The sequence below is a fragment of the Anomalospiza imberbis genome, chromosome 2 (genome assembly GCF_031753505.1).
Source record: "Anomalospiza imberbis isolate Cuckoo-Finch-1a 21T00152 chromosome 2, ASM3175350v1, whole genome shotgun sequence".
Lineage (NCBI taxonomy): Eukaryota > Metazoa > Chordata > Aves > Passeriformes > Viduidae > Anomalospiza > Anomalospiza imberbis.
The window spans coordinates 53407751-53428307 of NC_089682.1; the positions used below are offsets into that span (position 1 = coordinate 53407751).

The following is a 20557-nucleotide window of genomic DNA, read 5'->3' on the forward strand; positions in this document are numbered from 1 at the left end:
TAACAATCAACCTTATACTAATTAAAAAAAAGAAAAACCCACAATTAAAAAAGACAGAAAAACACCACCACATATCAAAGACTGTGAGGATAAAAATGTTAATTTCAGCAAAACAAGGACATTGCTAGGACCAGAACATACGCACCAAAAGGGAAAATATGGTTTTACATAATGCCAGCCAACAACATTTTTTACAAATTCGTTCTACAGCATGCAGCACTTTCAGACTGTTGCATTGAGAAGCAGAGGAAGACAAGTTCAAAAAAAGAAAAGATGGTTTTAAAGTGTACAAGGCAAAAGGTCCCTTGCAACCTTTTGTTAAGGGGTATGAAATAGCTCATCTATAAAACTGCATGGTTTCCTATCATGTAAAATAAATGTCACATTACTGTGCAAAACAGATGATTAAGAAGTGGTAGCTGCAGACACAGCATTCGAACAGATGCAAAAAAATATTTTTTTTTTAAAACACAGTTGAAATAGTTGGAATGACAATAAAACTCCAGGGGTTGTACCATAAATATAAGTTTAAATGTTAGACTGGAGTTTAAAACCTGTGGTTTTAATTATATCTAATTATAAAGGCTCCAAAACCAGGAGAAACGAGAACAACAAAAAATATTAATAATAAATTAAAACAATTTTGCAATAAGTTGTCAGGATTTGGCCTCATAATAACAAACCATACAGCAATATACACAGACACATACAATGTACCAATGACTCATTAAAGGAACAAATCAAAACTTCATTAAATTTTATTTTTAAAAGGTGACAGCAGAACTTGCCTAATTTACCCCATTCAAAGTCAAAGCTATTCTCCTCACCAGTAGCACACTCACAGAGATGGTCAAATAAATCCCGGATGCAAATCTAATACTGTTTTTAAATGTACCACAGGCTGACAGCAATTCCTAAGTGTAATTTTACTTTGTTCTCCCATAAGTAAAAATCCAATTCCTCAGACATCAGTGTTATATGAGGCTTTTTAATCCATCCTCGTGGATTTTTAAAATAAAACACACCATACCAGACAATATGCTGTCACATAAACATGTTCATACATGCACCAATACCAGAAACAAAAATGAGCTCACAAACTTATTTGTAGTTTTAAGTTTTCCACTCTGTCAAGATCAGAGGTATTGAAGAGCAGGAGGCAAAGCAGAGAGCACAGAAGGGGACAGCACAAGAAGAATCAGAAACAATTCTTGAGCATTTGAATGAACAAGAGCCCCCTGATAGAGGCACTAGGATGATGCTACCACAAAATAACCTTTATAGGCTTGGACGAAATTTTTCCTGAAGGAACCACACGTATTCCTCTGTTCCTCTTCCTTTAGACAACCTTATAATAAACAACTTTCATTCTTTCTCCTGACTGACATCTAATAAGGTAGACAAACAGTGAAGAAATCCAGGCAAAAAATTGGTAAGTCCATCAGCAGCAGGCAACAGCCCAACTGCCACATATGGGATAACAGCTTCAGCCTCTGAACTTCCATTTCTTTCACTTTCTTCCCCTTCCAATTTTACCCCTTTTCTAATATCTTCAGGACTGTAATGCTGGTTTGCTGGCAGGGAAAGAGAGGGGCAGCAGTATTCAAAATCCAAAGCTATTTCTTCTAATGAATGCAGTGAAAAACTGACCTCAACTGAGAAAACAAAGAGCATTCACTGAGGGTGAAATATATCCCTGTGTAGAGAGCCAGTACAGAGACTGCACCACTGAAGCCCTATTCCAATGACCTAAATAGGAATAAATTGGTGCATGGACTTCACCACAGTGAATTTTGTCCAAAATTACAATTTTTTGTAGAGAATGAGGAAACACACGGCCCTCTCCTGTCAAAGCACAAAGGCACAGCACCTCCTTCCCATGCTGGGCACAATCCTGACAACTGCTCTTCAGTGTAGCTTCCTAGTAGTTTTAAGCTGAAGTCTTTTGTGCTTTGCCCATGTTCTTCTGATTGGAAAGGGAAAGGAGGGAATGCAACATTTGGCATTACTCAGTAAGTTAGCCCGAGGACATAGTGCCTGCAGATAAAGTGGTCCCTCTTCTCAAGGCAGGCATAATCAGCACACACTGTGATTCTTCTAATACAAAAAATGGAGCCTTGGAAAAAGCTCTCTGTAAGAGCTTGCCTTCCCGTACACAGGTGAGGATGTTTAACACTTGTGGGCCAGGAGATCATGATTGTTAGGTGAAAGGTGTGCCCCAATCCCCTTGTGGAAACAAAGAGACATGGTTCAAGAACAGTCAATTAACTTCTGCTTGAGAGAAGCCCAAGAGCTGGAATTGCAAGAATGAGGAGTATGGCAGGTCAGGAATGACGCTCGTGAGTAAAGCGTTAACAGACTAGGTGTTGCCTCTTAGTAAAGGCTTTAAAAACAAATATCAGAAGCTAAACAGGTTTCACTTTGCTTTCTCACAATTCCTTCTTGCCATAAAGCTTATGCAGATTGTGAAAACTGTGAGAGGAAAGCTACCAACTCTACAACGACTGAAGTTCATTAGCAATATTCCATGACTTGCATGGGTCCCTGACTCATGGTTATGGTCTAATTCCCCTCTTTGATAAGAATCAGATTCCTTCAATCTAAAAAATTAAAGACAAGGAAAAGAAGTGTAATTTTTTTATTGAGAAACATTTCAGAAGATGTCAACCTTCTGCAAACTCTTAGCAATAAAGAAGTTCCATGTCTGTAAGGCTTTGATTTTCCTTGAGTACCTTAAGTCAGCTGGAGCAGATTAGCTAGAGTCATATACAGCTGATTACTTACAAGGAGAAGGAAGACTAGAGGAGACTACAGTACAACATTTTTTTATATCTTTAGAAATTTCTAGATATAGAAATTACAACCTCAGTCAATTGATCTTTTTCAAGATCACTTCTTGAACTGGAAATCCACAATGAAGCCACTGCCACAAGTAACTATTCAAAGAAGGTAAAATACTGATGTCCTTACTCAAGAAAAAAACCTCCTTGATAATATTAAGGAACTTATCTTCAACAACCAGGGAATGAGGGAAGGGGGGTGGGGGGACTGGAAGACAAATGGACACACACAAACAAAAAACCAAGCCCTTTACCTTCAAGAGAATATTCAAAAATACTCATGTGCCAGATAAAAGACCTCAAACCAACTTCACAATCTAAATAATTACTTAGGATATAGCCCAGAATAATTGTGTCACAGAAACGAAAGAAGAAAGTAAATTGTACAAGTACCTCATCTAACAACAAAAATACAAACTCTGAAATTGGAACCAGTATAGACACAACAGCACAATGCTCTGTTCAGGTTCACTGGTAAAACAAAAGAGCAAATCTTATTAACACAGATATAGCATTACTTTACTGGGGTTTTTTAGGTGAATGCACTTTAATTGGTATTAGCTCTCTATAAACAGCCTTACTTTTGTCACCTGTTCCTTGTCCTGAGTAGACTGAATTTAAAAAAAAAAAAAAAAAAAAAGTTAATTTCAGTGCTTGAAAAATCCTCCCAAAGAGTCTGAACTGGAGCTCTTACTACACTTTCAAAAATATGCTGGAATTTAGGTTATTTCCAGTTCTGCCTTCGAACACATAGCCATTTGTAGCTCAAACCAGAGTCACAGGGCTGCTGTTGGGAGAAACGTGGGGGGCTTTGTAATTTGACAGAATGGGAGCAGAGGACAACCTACAGCATTGTGCTGGGATCAAGGGTTCCTCCCACTGCAGGAATGGACAACAGGAGATTGAAGGTTTCTTTGTTAAAATGGAAAATCTCCATCTGTTACTGGTTCACTGCAAAGATGAATGCCCACAGAGATTTTGTGTTCCTCATGGCATTCATCCTTCGCGTTTACTTTCCTAGTGAAGATGACACCCGTTACAAATTTTAATTTCCAAACTATGGCTGGTTCAGCTAGAAAAGCATTTTCATCAGGAAAAAGGTGTACTTTTGGCTACAATTCACATACACCCCACATCCCCCAATAGTATTTGAACTATTTTTGTTCTGGTATGATAAAACCTGCCTTTGGGCGAAGACTTAAGACTCCTTGAAATCTCAGTTTCAGAAAGTTAGAGAGAATCAACTGTATAAAAGCTGCAATGCATAATCCACTCTAATGTTCACTTGGAAACAGGTACTAGATGCAATTTCACCACAAGGGCCCTCAAACCTGTTAAACATGTTGAATCCCTTTACAACAGAGTCCACCCCCTTCATTTATTCCTATGGCTAACAGAGTAAGCAACAAGCACTTGAGAAGCCCAGCTGTGAAAGCACATGAGAAGCTGAACTCAACCCACAGAAGAGTTGATCTCTATAACTGCACTTAGGATCTGACCTGGACCCCCAATATTTAGGAGTTTAATGGGTAGTTCTGTTACAGTTAGGTGGGACCCAGAATCCTTCTAAATACCTCTTGAAGCTTTCCTCCCACGCAGGGGCGATGATGGTAATCAAGTTGGCTGCTGAAAACCATGATATTCCTTATTCCAACTGTTTTCTTGCACAAGCTGTCCCTAGATCCTGTTTATGTTCCCAAGGAACAGGAACAGTGACAGCATGCAGCTTTCACGAGGCCTTGCCCAAACAATTCTTTCTCTAAAGACACAGTGTTTTGTGAAGGAGCTCTGAAGCTGATATTCACTGAGCATCTCTTGGAATACAGCTTGAAGACTTTACTTATGCCCTTTACAAGCTATTGTAGCATATAAGCTTCTCCCACTTCTTTTCATGGTTCATAATGCTTTGATCTTCACAGCCTCACTGCTCCTGCTGAATGGTATCATCTCCCATGGCTCATATTATCTTTAGTGCATAAAATGATAATACCTGTTAAGAAGCAGGCTCTATCACATAATCACAGCAGAGCCTTCACATTTATTCTGGTTTAACAGAGAAACTTACATCAATGAATGTTTCATTGTGATGGGTATTTCAGTGCAGTGACAAACTGGGCGGATAAAGGAAATGTGGTGGATATAATTTGTTTGGATTCTAGCAAGGCCTTTGACACAGTACCACACAGGAAGCTCATAGAGGCACTAGACAATTATGGTCTGAATACTATTACAATAAGGTGGATAAAAACTGTCTTACAGATAGGAAGCAATGAGTTATTAATCAGTGGTATTACAAAAGAACAGAAAGAAAAATCTACTCTGATGCTGAGCAAAGGGTGCTAGAATTATTATCACTACATAGATTCATTAAAGATGAGAAAAAGAATGTAAATATTGACAGCATCTAAAACAGATTATTCAGAAAAAAGAAATTAATCAAATGTGAAAGGTATCAAAATTTGTAAGATCCAAATAATGGAGATGTGCAAGAGCCAGAACAATGTGGTATTTAATGTATCTTAAAACGTAAAAAAAGTTATCAAAAACCAATATATCATTTTGTTTCAAACTCAGAAGGTTTTCACTGTGTTTGCTTGACTTCATCATGTTACTATGCACTGGTACGGCCTAGTTGTGAAATTGGCTCTCTTGGAAAGCAAAATAAAATAATATATTTCAGTCACTGTGGTAAGGGACAATCATCTGGCCTATTTTCTTAGAATATCAGTACTAATGATTAAAATTTTTAGGTTTAGAGTAATCACATATGACATCCTTAAATTCTTCTTTGGAAAAAGGGTACTCTTTTACCTGTAGTTCCTGAATTTCCACTGCCCTGCACAGCTAAAGCCATTTTATTGCTGATTTCTGGTACAGGAAATGACATTGAGCTATCCCCACAGAGACACTGTGTACATTCAAATGGGTACTACCTCTCCACTTCCTTCATCGATTTGCCCCAAAAAAATTCAGCCTGACCCTTACCTGGGAAAAGGGCAAGATCCTGGATGAAAAGTAATGTACTTAGATGAAAAACCCCAGGGCAATGCATATAAATCTCATGGGATATATGGCAGAGAAGGTCGAAGGGATAAACCTTTATTTGGAAGTCTAGCTATTCCAGAGTGTTGAGCAATTAAACATAGCAGTTGACTATTTCCAGGACAAACTCAGCCGTATCAGCAGAATGCAAAGTTCACTATATCCTGCCTCTTTCCTTGTGTGGAGAACGCACCCCCAGCACCACAGCCTCTGCTTACTTGTGCCCCTTCAAGAATAAGGCCAAAATAACTTTCAATGCTCTTTTTCTTGAGACAGCAAAACTGAGTGAATGAGTGAGTGAGTGAGTGAGTGAGTGAGTGAAAGCTACACATTTTCAACTGTAAGAAATTTAGGAAAGTTGTCACAACTCTTCCTCTTGACTTATTGCTCACGGTCATTGTCTTGACATGTGACATCAGGAGACTGTACCTTGTAATCTCAATCACCTATGAAATCCATCCTCTATGGTTTTGAGACCTTTGATCTTCTCCCAAGATCTCCAGTATTTCTTCTACCCTCACACAGCAGCCTAAGCCCATCTCCTCTCCCTGACCAGCACCTGCTTCCCTCCGTCTTCACTGTGAGGATCTGCTTTGTTCACACTGCAAAACTTCCATTTTCCCTTCTTCCTGCAGGCAGAGAAGGGAGTAAGATGAAGGTGTGACACTTCCTTCACAGGAGAAAGAGACAGTGAGGGAAGTGTATTAGCAGAGAGGCACAGATTTGTGGGTCTCATGTCAGAGAAATGGAAAGAATCAGAGCTGGCAATATCCACTTCGGGTCTCTGGAGCAGCAAGCGCAAGTGTGGCTTCCGTAGCTCTGACAGACTTTAGAGGGACAGTAGGTCCATCACTGTTATGCTATCCTTAGTAGAAGCCTTACCCCACAGGCCTATCTGGGGAGGAACTTGGGATTCTGATGTGTAAGAAAATGCTATCTTTTATGAGTAAATAAAATTAATAAAAAGCAAAGTCAGGACTACAGGCTAAATTTTGAGTACATACAAGCAGGTGCATCACAAGTGGTATCAGGACTCTTCCAGATTACACGTGGACAGATTTTATTCTACCATATGAAGAAGCACAAATCAATGCAGTCTTTTACTTCAGCACGTTATTTATGCTTTTGCCAGAAGGCCATTAACCTGAAGCCCAAAACCAGCTCCATCTTGCACAATGTCATGCACAAACCATGCCCAGAAGTTTCACATTATTTCAGTTTATGTAACTGCCATATTAAGCTCAAGGCCCAAGGAGGATACTGAACAATATCTTATTGTACAGGCTATTGAGATCCAATATTACAGGGACAATGCTACCAACCCCCTCCAATTTCATTCATCTCAGAAATCTTTGCAAATTTAATACCACAGGACTTGGAGACCTTTGGACTGTACTGCAAATCTGCTGCTTGAACTTTTAATGTAACATTGATGCAAGCTCTCAAATATCTCCCAATAAAGTCCATATATGTAATTCTTGTTTAATTAGACATCATCCTACAGGAGGAGAAATTCAAACCCAGCTGGATCTATATAAAAGTTCAGGGAAGTTCAGCTCCTGCACTGTGATTTGGCAAAGCTCTATTGTAATTTTTTTCCCAGAAACAATGCAGAAGAAAAAAAAGAGAATATATCAGCAATGATTTGAACTGATCACTGTGTCAGAACAGGAAATAATATCTGGAAGAAAAAGGAGAAAATAATCTTCCATTTACTTTCAATATTAGTAAAAACAAGAAAAATATTTTTATACTGTCAGCCACATCCTGCAAAATCTAGGTAATAAAGCAACAGCATAATGACTAGATAAGTTTAAAATGGATTTTTAGAAAGAATGGCTACTATTTTCTGAAGACAAAGTAAATCTAAATACATTGCAGAACTGGATTCAGAGACCTCAGCATCCTGTTGGCCTAGTCCATTACAAATTATATTTGTAGTTATTCCAGGGACCTTGAGATATGGAGTGCACACACTTAAATCTATGTAATATTTATCTTTGCTTCAGATACTTAAGATGAGGAGTACATGGTAAGAGCTCAGGTTCATGGGGCTTCTGCAACAATTGAACTGCTTGAAGTTCCAAGACTAAAATTCACTCTGGCTCCATTTGCCCTAACAAAAAAACCAAAACACACCTAACATACAAGAGAAAGTTATTATTAGCAAAAAAAACAGGTTGGGTATTCAGCTTGTTCCATAATCTGTATTTAAACAGATGAGATCAAATGTATCCTCCTGGTGGTCAACCAAACTACAGAATTAAAACTGGTACATAATTTCTTAGCAGTAAAAAAAATTCTAACAAAAACCCATGTACAGAAAAACACAAAATGAAGTTTCATCATGTTAACCCTAACACTGGGCAAAGTCTGCAAGACCACATGCTAATTGCATTCTAGGTAAAGAAGATGAGAAGTTCAGATATGCAATTGGTAACTAAATTTCTAATAAAATAACAACTTCAATCTTTTTCAAGTCTTTTCCAAAATACCAGAAGTGATTAGAACACATTGTGGACCAGTCACTTGCCAAGTTTCATGTTTGAAATCAAAGCTGTTTTAAAATTTCCTGAACAACAAAAAAAGCATTTTAAAACTGGTAACATTCAGTCATGGTGATATAAGCAAATACCAGCCAATCTGTATCTTGGAATATTCTTGATCTAATGTCTTTATGTTGCAACGAAGCCCAGAAAAATATTTCAGGCCCAATTGCTGAGACAGTGAAAATAATATTCATAAATAAAAAAGGATCATTTACATATTATACAACTATTTTTTTTTTTTATTTCTTCACTATTCTTTGAAGGAATTAAAAGGCTAGATCCTTCAGGACTTTTGTTGTCATAACTAAGATGCATCTACATTTACCACATTTACCAAAGATGAACCCACCTGTAATTTGTATGGAAGAGCTAAAACTCTTATTTTTCCCTCCTCTGCACCTCCCACAGAAAGAACTCAGCACTCTTCAAGCATATTCTCTACAAATAACTATAAAAAGGAAGTGGGTCTATCAGGGAGGAACTGCTTAGTTTCTTTGCATGTGCTGAGGAACTCTTCCTGAATTAATGCAGGCCAGCCCCATCTCATGCTCTGCTTCCCCACCCCGCCCCATTAAACAATGCATAAGGAACAAAATTTGAACCTTTACCTTCCACAGTAAAAGCACTTGTGAAATACATGAAGCCTGCCAGGATGCAAAACACCAACTGCTATTCCACTCTGTGCTACCTTTTTGAAGACTGCTGTAAATTTATTTTAATGTAAGCAAGCAAAAGAATGAAATACAATAAGAAGCCAAAATCTAGGGCAATAGTTTACAAGAAAAAGAACATTCTAGGAGTCACATGCACCTATAAATTTTCATTGTGCATCTGTGTGTACTAATAGAGACTATAATATAAAATACCGTATTATTTAACATCAAGTGAATGGAGGTTTGGTTTTGATTACATGTAGTCAACTGTCCCTGTAATCAGTTGGTACAATAACAGGGCTAAATTTTCCAAGCAAATTCAGCCTTTCCTCCTCGAATCTCAAAATTCTTTAGAAACACACTTTCTTTTCCATTAAGAGATTCAGTGATGCCAATAACAGATACATTATTCCCCCAGCAGATCTGGAGATGCTGGAGCAGAACTCTGAAGTCCAGCTGCCAGATCTTCTGCTGCAGCCATCTGACACAAAACTCTCCCACATGCGTTTCTCTCTTTTAGCTGAAGTTTTTACTCTTTAACAATGCCCTATGACATTAATGTCTCTATATTTTCTGACTGACTGAGCCTCATATTTGGGCAAGAAAGAAACTTTCCATTTCCTGAGCTGTAAGTGAAATCAGCCTAGGGTTTTATGTAGTCAATGATCTCCTTTCTGTTCTCATTGACTGGAAGTCTGCATTAAATATACTGCAATAAATAATCAGTACAATAGGGCCTGATATTCAGAGAAACAAATAAATGTATCTCTAATGTGAATTGCAGGAGAAAACTTGTATTTTTCTTAGTTCTAAGCCACATTAAAGTTCCAAAAGAAGGAACTACTACACAGGAAATGCGTACAGAATTATTTCCTAGCTCTGCAAGCTACCATCTTACATGAGATGGTATCAAAGCCACTTAAACATATTAGCCCATTAAATCTGCATCCTCTTGTTGTTCCTAAAATCCTAATGAAATGTTCCAGACTGCTATTTGTAGGACTTCTGAAGAGTCATGCATTACCACCATTTCTCTGAAAGCAGGATGACAGTCCACATACCACTGGTGAGACTCTTGCTGGTGGCCTGCCGAAAACTCATTAGTCACACTGCTCTGGCTCACCTTATTTCCAGTTCCTCAGCTTCATCTGAAAACAACTTCACCAGCACCACCCCATGCCCCAGAAATACACAACAACAAATCCCCCACAAAACCAGCTAAAAGCACATTCAAGATTTAATTTTGCACTGGAAGCAACCCCAGTAAGTTCCTAAATAGAAAACTACACAAGCTAACCTGGAGGGGAGAGAAGCCTCACATCTACAAATAAGAGGAGAATTGTCTCTCATTTCCTAGGATGTCTCCCACAATAAGATGTGTCCATATCAGGAAAAAAGAAAGAACCCTATCCTGAAGTTACTAAAAGTACAGTTTCAATCAGGAAGGGTTCTTAGCTTTAAACGATCACTGTGCTAAAAATAGAAATGTTCAGGAAATGCATTACTCTTGAAAGTGATTTTACAGACAATCTGTAAACATGTTGCCCTTTTGGGTAAAATGACAATTGTTTGAAAGCCAGAAGTATTAAAGTGGAAGGGATCTTCAAAGACAGTTTGCAGCCAAAAAAATTGAAATCTGTTCATTTTTTTTTTTCTCTAAAAAAGAGTCTGAAAGGATTAAGTAAAGTAGGGGTGGGCAAAGACGAAGATTGAAAAGAAACTTCTGCACTATTGCTTCGGAAGATTTTGTTTATACACACATAGATATAAACACACATATAAAAGAAATACAGGTGTTCTTTTCTTTTCATAACATTGTAGGCATCTCTGAGGGACAAGATTTGTAGCAATCCCTATTTTTGTCAAGTTTTGTGCAAATTTCATGTTTTCATTTTATCAGATATGGCTTATAAAAGAAAACTTAAAATTCACACAGTTCAGGTTACAAGTATAATTCTGCCATAGTTTCCTTTACTATTTTTTTATTTTAAGGAATCCTTATTTCTATCTTATCTGGTCCCAATGCAGTTTGAATGCTACACTACTATTTTATTGGAAGGTATTGTGGACAACTTCTGGTTTGGTGGGTGCAGAACACTGGTTGATTGTATCTAAAATTAAACTTGGAGGTGTTAAGAAACAGAATGATTTTTATTCTTCCAGGAGGTCAAAATACTGTTTGTTAATTTTCTAGATCCAAGTTTTTAAGCAATGCTTGGAAAAATACGGGATTGTTGAAAACCAACTGTTTGAACACACAGTGGTAATAGCAAATAATGATTAAGAACTATTTGCTATACATATTATTAACAAACGCAAGTCTAGTAAAGGTTTCCTTTTAAGCTTTAAGCTGGCTTGATTTACCAGACTTCTAAATACTCGTTTGCTGTAACTGATGCCAACACCCAGCTTTTCACTGCATGGCTCACGCTTTGCATCCCATGATCAAATAAGAAAAGAAGACTCCAGCATACATTACAGACAGGAGGCAGGAACGAAAAAAGCCTTCATGCTTTACTTTTCACAAATTTGCCAATGTATGACCAAAAAGCCACCCCAAGCAAGTAAACTTAAGTAATCTGTTTCTCTTAAGGCAAATTTCAGTAAGTCACAGATAGTACAGGAAGAGCTAAACAAATCTCTCCTAATTTTCTGGATCTTTTATTAATGGGAAGGTAGTGTTCAGGTAAACCTTTCAATCCTGCAAATGATCTTAGCTCTCCTTTCCTCAAGCTATACAGTCCATACCAAACTATCCTTGAATCAGAAAAACATTTTCACCTGAATTATTCAAACAGCAGAACCTGCCTAAATCTTTCCGTATGAATCATTATCGAGGCAAATGACAGCATATCTTCAGAAAATATTGACAGCCTGTTTACCACTACCTTCTACCTTCTCAGTATTTGGCAATAAAGAACCCTGAGATCCTCAGTCAGGGATCTGAAAATTGCCCGCATCCCACACGGAGATCGATTCAATCAGTATTTTCTTACTGCATAAAGAGACAAGTGGCTTGCCAAAGGTCATAGAGCAAATCATTGGTTGAGGCTTGAATAACTAAAGATATCCTATCTCTGGACACCAGCTTTTTCCCTTTGTTTTCGTAAGGCTAGAATTGTGCTGCCTGAATACATCCTCTCATTAGTACTCTTAATTTACCAATTTCAACCAGATTTGGTAAAGGGTTATCACCCTGAATAAAAAGGCTGATTCCTATAAACTTCATAAAATTAAAAAAAAAAAAAAAAAGGAAATAAGCAGGGGTAGAGAGAAAGAGATATTAATTTCCCTCACACAGAACCAACAGTACAAGTTCATACCTTAAGCACCACAGAACTGCATTTAAAAACATCTCAGTCAGAACCCAGGAAATACTTCAGTGAGAGTTCACACCTTCTTAGTCAAGAAGTCAACCAACCATAACACAAATCCATAGAAAACCTAAATTCCAATGCTAAATAACTGTTTCTAGAAAGTTTCTGTAAGTGTATTTTTCTCTACTGCAACCTTCAGCAGACCTGATAAAAATGAACCCTATGAGAAGCAGTCTTCTCAATACCTTCTTGAGGTGGAACAAAGATTGGGTATCACTAAGAAACATCACTACGCATAAGAAATATATTATTAGAGGAACTTCCTAATATTTTGGCTATCTAGTAAGTTTACCTACTAATGTCTTAAGATATCCAGAATATCCTTCTGAATCCAAAGTAAGGGGAAAAGCTATTTTCCACATTATTTCTTTTCCTGCAACTTCAAATCAGTCTGCTTCTGGCTTTGGAAATCATGTAACTGTGTCAATAGCGCAAGGCACATTCAGATGTGACCATCACAAGGAAAAGGTTAAATAAGTGACTTCAAGACTACATGAACAATATGAAGTTGCTAACCAGCCATTTTTTAGTACATGCTTCAATTGCTTGAGGTGGGAGAAGGATTCACCATAATCTGAAAGCATTAATGAATTGGTTAGCAATGGATATTGGCTCGATCAGCAAATAATTTTTCCCATAGAAAAGGCAGCATAGATGAGAGATTCTCTTATAAACATTACAGATGGTCACAAAAACCTAGGCTACAGCTCCTGCATCAGAGTAATTGCTGCTGAGCAGTGGAGCAAGAATGATGCAGCCACTGTAAGAGAATGGACAGAGTAGAATACACCATGGTCTGCAAGAGAGGAGGTGCCCCAGGATTGAAATACAGCCCTGGAAGCTACCAAGTTTTGAGTGGGAATCTAAAAGAGTAGACTGGGAGTGAATCTGTAGTGTCCTTTCCACATTTTATGAGATTTTTTTGCTTATTTCTGTTGGAAAAACAGGCAATGTGAAATAACAGTTTAACTTCTGTGTTGCCTCTTTTAGGCATCATCAACCATTTCAGGGTGTTGTTATAAAAGACAAGTCTAAAAATAATTTTTCCTCTCTGACAAGCAGTATGATTGCTCCATTAGCCAATACCATCACTTTTCCAGAAGCTGTCAGTAAAATGGTAACTGATACCTACGTAGGAAATAACTGCAATACCTCAGGTCACACAGTGTGACAGCGATGTGTGAATGCTGACTACTGTGTACACCAAACTTCACTCTCCACATCCATATTTCTTTTCCTTCCTAATCATGTGACTCAAAGGATTGTATTTTAGCAACCCCCAACCTGACAACACATTTATATATTAATCAAACCCACACCGTGTGCTTCAAGATGCCTAAAGAACTGGAAATTGAAAAGAAAGAACCAGTCCTTTCCAGGGCTTCTACCTTTTCCGCTTGCACTCTGGAAGAGTACTGTGTGGTCATCCCTTATGACTGAAATATCTGCAGAACAGTTTTCCTCTCTGCTTATTCCATTACTGAATTACAAAAATCTGGCCCATAATCCCATAGCTCCTGTTTACACCCATTACTGCAGAGTTTAAGCACTTCATCACAGAAGGAAATGCTGGCCTTCCATGCAACCTTCATGATGCATGGAAGTGGTGCACAGGTTCTGAAAAGTGTAAGCACAGACAGAGCAATGTATTCCAACCATGCTGGGGAACACCCTTCATTATCTGAACAGTTTCTTTTTGTCTTTCCTGAGTCAGAACATGACCACCACCTGTGGATTAACACTTGACGACATCTTTTCCTGGGAAGCAGTGCTTCTGAAAAGTATCTTGCTGTGCTACAAATCTTAACAGGCTCATCACACAGGTAGCCATGACACTCCCTCTTACTGTGATTTTTGTTTCCCATAATTAAGCTCCATAATAATAATTTAATTTGGGTAGCACTGGTAAAAGAGTGAAGAAAAAAAAATATACTACCTCCTGCACTAGCAGGATAACATTAATTTAATCCTAAGGCCAAATGAAATAAAAAAAGTATCTGATATCCCCATCTAGTATACAAGTTCGGTATTTTATCTGAGCGTGAAGTTGGTGGCTCAGGTCCCCCTTTTTTCATTTTCTCCTGTGCTCTACTTTACATCCCAACTGTGACTGCATTCAGCAGCACACATGAGTGATTTCCAAATCATCAGCTCATATTTAGTCCCTATTTTCAACTGCACACTAGAGACCTGCACCTATTCCACAAATAGAAAAAAATCCTAATGCTTTCCCCTAGGCTCCTGCTTAGGATTTCATTATTAATTATATTTGAAGGTTATACAGTTAAAATACTAACTTTTTTATTTGAACATTTATATTAAGCTGCTGAGATTTCTAGCAGCTTAGCAGCATTATTTCTGTATAAGAAAATAAGCCTCTTATATTCTGCACGCAGGCCTCTCGTCTAAAATGAAGATTTTAGAAAGCCACTGAAAGGTAACACTGAGTTAATGATGCTTTTTAGTCTGAGACCTCCAAGACTGATCCCACAGAACTCTATCACTTATGCACCCCCTTGACATCAACCCTTTCACCTGCTCTGCCAACAGTTTCTGAATACAGATAAAGTTTAGCAAAAAGTTACTTCCAGAAGATGCCTCTCAGATTCATTGCAAGTTACAATTCATTACATGGATTTTCTATTTCCAATGCAATAAGCAGTTTAAATATTTGGTAGCAAATCCAAGAAGACTATATTTAACTATTTTCTCCAGAGATTATCAAGGTTAGGCACAAGAGTCATCCTTCAGGAATGGTGCATATTATGGATAATAACAAGGAAATTTTTTTGCAACATGGATTTTGGCAGACAGACCAGATGACCTCAGCAAGAGGAGGTCAATGCCAACCAACTCCTATTTCACGACACAAACTGAAACTCCTAAATTTTCGCTAACTGGCTAAAATTTTATTTTAGATATAAGCTAGAGTAAATCCAGAATACTGACACTTATACAAAAAACAGGATTATTTTTTAGTTATGACTGTGTAAGAGAAGAGAATTTGTTTCACTGAGCCAATGTAGTTCCTAGTCTTCTTCTTTAATCAATGGATGTAAGCCAAGAATTAGATACTTAATGGGTCAAATGCTGAAAAAAATCTAAACAAAGAATGAACACAGTTTTTTTCAGATACATAATTTATATTTATTAGTGAAAACAAGAAAAGCACCATCTTTACATATGTCAGAGACTGGATTCTAACCCACTGATTTTTTGGTTTTTTTTACCCTTTGCGTCTTGGTACAGCTCAAATAGACCTTTGCCCTTGGAACTTTTTGCCCATGCTTTTGATTGTGATGTACAAAAAGATTCATTTTACTGGGTCAACTTCAGATTTCATAGCTGGACCTATCTACTTACAGATCTGTACAATCTCATGAGGAGTTCCCACCATTTGCTTCCCCTCTTTAAAGGATTCTTGCTGGTCTGCAGCACTGAAGGTGCTCCCTTATCACCATGACCAGCTGCAAAATCGAATGTGTCCCGATGGCATTGCTTTCAAGGTGACAACACCATAAAAGCACCCAAATGCTCTGAAAAATGAAAGCCCCTTAAAAAAAAGAGTTGACCCCCATACCTTGATAAATGAGTCTATACAAATACACCAAACTATGCTCTCTTCACAAGATCACAGCATGCCTTGTACCAGGTGGCTGAGTCAAAGCAAAGTTGCATTATGATAACTACTCAGCAGTTAGAGCTGTAATATAGTCTGGAAATTCATCTCTTGGAAAATATTACTGGAAGCATTAAATAAAATACACTTCATATACCTAAGGCTTGTTATAATCACCCAAATACTAACCAACGACTGCTAGTTAAAATTAAATTTTCAATGTTTAAACCTTAAAGCACGGCGAAACAACAATGCATTTAAATCCCATTAAAGGAGATGTATACAAAGTCTTTGATCAATTTTTCTCCATGTAAAAATAACAAGGAAGAGAACAGAGAAGTTAAATAAAAATTCAAATAAAATTCTTTCCAAATTTAAGACACTCAAGAACACCAAGGGGCATCAGGGTGCTCCTTCTAAGCAAGGCAGAATCCAACAACACAATTTTTAATCAAAGGCACAAAATGGAGGGACTTGTCCTTGCTCTCTCTTGTCTTTTGAAAGGAGCCATACACACCCCTTGTGTCTTTTAACACTGTCAGGAAGCTGCCTGAGGACAGCCTAAGTTTCAGCATAACTTGCACAGACTCCATCTCGTGTGCCAAGTTCCAGCCTGGAGTGAATTTTTAACAGTAGAGTTATAAACCCGTGAAAATGGGGGCTTACAGCTGAACTGCCGACAAACCCTTCCCTGCGTGGTGCACATGGCGCCAATAATAGACAAAACTGCCCCATTTTATAGCATGCAAAAAGGCTGGAATTCAGCTGCTATCAGGCATAATAATAAACTTCTGCTAGGGACTCAGGCTCTCAGCCTCAGATTTACATTCCCTCTGTCACTAAGAGTTTTTAAGTTAAACAATTTTACATGAAAATGCAGTACACAACATTTATATTACTGATGGCATTTGTTCCAACTGCTCTCATGCTAAAACGCTGTGCAACTTTCCTCCTACTCTCCACCTCCCCTTCCCTATCCTGAGACACCAGAACTGGGTATCGACCCGCTCACTCTTTCTACTCTTGGGCAGGGCCTCATTAAAAAAAAAATAAAAAAAAAAAAATCAAATCCCTCCAGATTGCCTCCTTGCTGTACTCATCAAGCCACTCCAAGAAGGAGGGAAAGAAAAAAAAAAAACCCAAAAGCTAGCAGCAAAAAAGCTGTGGGTTCAAAGTTTCCTCCTGCTTAAGAGCTGAGGTCAGATATGGAAAAACTATGGGGAAAAAAAAATAAAAATGAGGCTTGCTTCTCACGCAACAGACATGAGGGAAAAAAACCCATCTGGTCTAGAGAATGTAAAAGATCTTAAAGAGTTGTCACCCAAGTTGCCCCCAGTCACCAGAACAGAGATCAGCTATTCAGACAAGTTCTTAAGCACAACTCTGCACTCCTTTGAAGTTTCGTTTTCTCCAGAAAACTATCCTTCACTCCCCCTAAGGAACAGAATTACATCAGTGACCACCAAGTTTAAATTTATCTGCCCAACGTCTATATTTTACTTTTTAATCCATCTCTCAGGAACAGCTTTAACGCATTTGGATTTTTTTTTCTGTCATAAAATATTCTATTTATTTCCCAGCAGCTGGTGTCAAAAAAGTTGTTGTTTTCTTTAAATATTACTCTTAAATAAATAAAATCTGTTTTCATATCATGTAAAATTAGTTTTGCCTGCTGTGAGTTTGTGGCATTACGAAGTGATCATTTTTCCTATGAATTATTCAAAATTAGGGTAAAAAAGGAGAATAAAAAGATGATGGACAATAGCACACCATTAAATTTGTCTAAATGCTGCAGTCATACTAATAGTTCACTATGTGCAGCACAGATGAAACACTTTTTCTTTGTCAAATGTAGCCACTAACCTTAATTTAGTATTTCAGAGAGAGGTACTGAAAGAGATACATTTCATTCCTGTGTCCCCCCTGTGACTCATCTAGCTGGGCAAATAACAGACATGTCTCTTTTTACCAGCAAGATATCAGTATTTTGGACAAGTTTTTGCTTGCTTATCATCTGTTCTATGGCTCGACTAGTCCTTGATGGCCTTTAAGTTTTTTTGGGTTTTTTTTTTTTTTGTTTTTTTTTTTTTTTTTTTTTAACCTATTCTTTGTTTAAACCTCTGGTTTGACAGTGTCTCTCTGTCTTTTACAAAAAAAACTATTAGAATTGTTAACATTTCCTCTGGAGTCTTCATATTACCCTGTCTTTCAGAACTGCTGTAACTGCACAGCTGTAATTATTCTCACTTTGAATTCTGACTGTCATATTTAGAAGGGGATGAAGGGTGGGATTTTAATAAATCATTCAGGCTCCCCAAGGTATATAGCTTCTCACCAAATCTACTGAGAACTTTTAAGGGAAGGGCTTATGGACTGAATGTATAGATAAACTAAGACATAAAATTCATCAAGAAGAATGAGAAATTGATAATTTGTGGGTAAGAAAACTCAGTTAAAAATGAGTTTAAATGCTATTTCAATTGGTTTAGCACTAAGATCTTCCTTGTAAAGGCTTGAAAGCAGAATGCTTTTATGAAGCTTCAGAATATAGCTACTGAGTAAAATAAGTCTACTCTAAAAGACTAGGTTTGAGACTCATGAATTTTATCTATCATTAGAACACAGGAATCAGTTGCACTCCATTTCAGCTTCTACAATCTATACATTATGGCCATTAAAATATTTCTATCACAGTAATGCCCAGAGTCAGATCAGAAACAACAATCTCTTGTACCATACAGAAATAGGGATTCCCTACCTAATATTTTTAACACAATATTCTTCACAAGCACCAGCCATCCTTTGCCATCCTTTGAGCAGGAAGAAGTTTCAATGTTCAGAAAGAGAGGATTTTTTGAGGGAGAAGGAGACTGGGTGGGGTTTATTTTTCAATAATCAGAGTGAATCTCCCTCAGAATACAATGGAAATGGATTTAAATGAAAACCCTGGACCTGGAGATTGGAATCCTGGATTGTTTTCTCTGACCAATATCATAAAAACTGGAGTGTTTCATGCAGCAATGGTATGTTGATCACAAAGTCCGACCACAATGAAGCACAAACACGCCTGTTGTCAATTAAAAGCAAGATTATGATAAGTGTCCCAAATTCCATTATCCCACAGCTACAAGCCATTACTCTTTTTTCCAATTTAATTTTTTTAAGTAGGTCATTCTGGTATACTCATATTCCTTTTTTTTTTTCTGCCATCCATGCCAGCCCAATTTTGGCCAAGTCTCCATACCCTCGAGAAAAAATAAAATCCACATAGTTATTTTATGCAAAATTCAAATATTTTTATACACAACTCTCACCCACATCTTGCAATTTTGTATACACTAGACAGTCAAATGCAGTAGTCCAGGAACTTTGCTTACATAGCCTTTCAACATTTTTCATTTGGAGGCGAATGTAAATAGTAAATATTTCGGGCTTACTAGACACAATAGGGTGTTTAAAGCACAAAGCATCTCAAGACCTAATAGGAAAGAAAATAATAAGCTATCTGAAAGGAAGACCCATCAGTTTCCAGGAGTCATCAACCTCCTGCCTCCACACAAACACAGCTACTTCACAGCCATCTCAGCTGTACCTACAACTCTGTGATGTTTGCAGAATTTCCCCACTAGATTCCCTTTGTGAACTTCAGGAAATGGAAGAAGACACCAGCTCAGGAAAACCAAGCTTTACCCTGAGCTTCAGTACAAACAAGAAAAAACTGTGGAAGTAGTCTCTCAATGCCCACAAAGCAGATACATAGGCTGGATGCAAGGTCAAAGAAGATTTCAGATCCAATTCAAATGTTTGTAAGACATTCCATCAACATTTTGATGGACTAAAATTCCAGTTAGGGACCTTCCCCAGTGTCCACTCTGCCTATGGGGACTGCCGGGATTTACCAGTGCATTCCATCCACAACCACACAGAGAAGTTACAGACTGCTTCTCTAAATAAAAAAGTGCCCAAGTACATTGCAGTATCCTTAGCACTGACTTTTGCTTTGGTTTTTGCTTTCTTTAGTAATACACACTCGTTAGGGACACTGTGAGTGAGCAAAATGTACAAATCCACTGACATCAGTAAAATTGCACTGATGTATGCTGACTGAAACTATTGATAAAGAACTGAAAGGTAGGAAAGTGATTAATGCTAGTTTACACAGTTTTATGGAAAATAGGTCTTGTCAAATAAACTTGATTTCATTCTTTGGTAAGGATATTTATTTTATAAGCCTAAGAGCTTATACACTTACAGTTTTATAGGTATTTGACTTAGGACTACTGCAGAACATTCTAGTTCCATCAATGAAAGCATGTGTTGAACTGCTAACTAATGGAAGAGACTCAGAAAGGTATTACTCTAAGGGGTCTTCAAAAACAGGTGGGTTGAAGAAGATACAGGTAAAATTACCAATAACAAGAACACTAGTCAACATTTTGATCAATGACTCATGAGTTACAAAATCACTGCTGATAAA

At 37.6% G+C, this 20557-nt stretch overlaps 1 protein-coding gene across 14 annotated transcripts in view; it reads right to left on the minus strand.

Annotated features, from left to right (window-relative positions):
* ZBTB20 (zinc finger and BTB domain containing 20) overlaps nt 1-20557 on the minus strand; it is a 482085-nt gene that overhangs the window by 318804 nt on the left and 142724 nt on the right. The window lies entirely within an intron of this gene.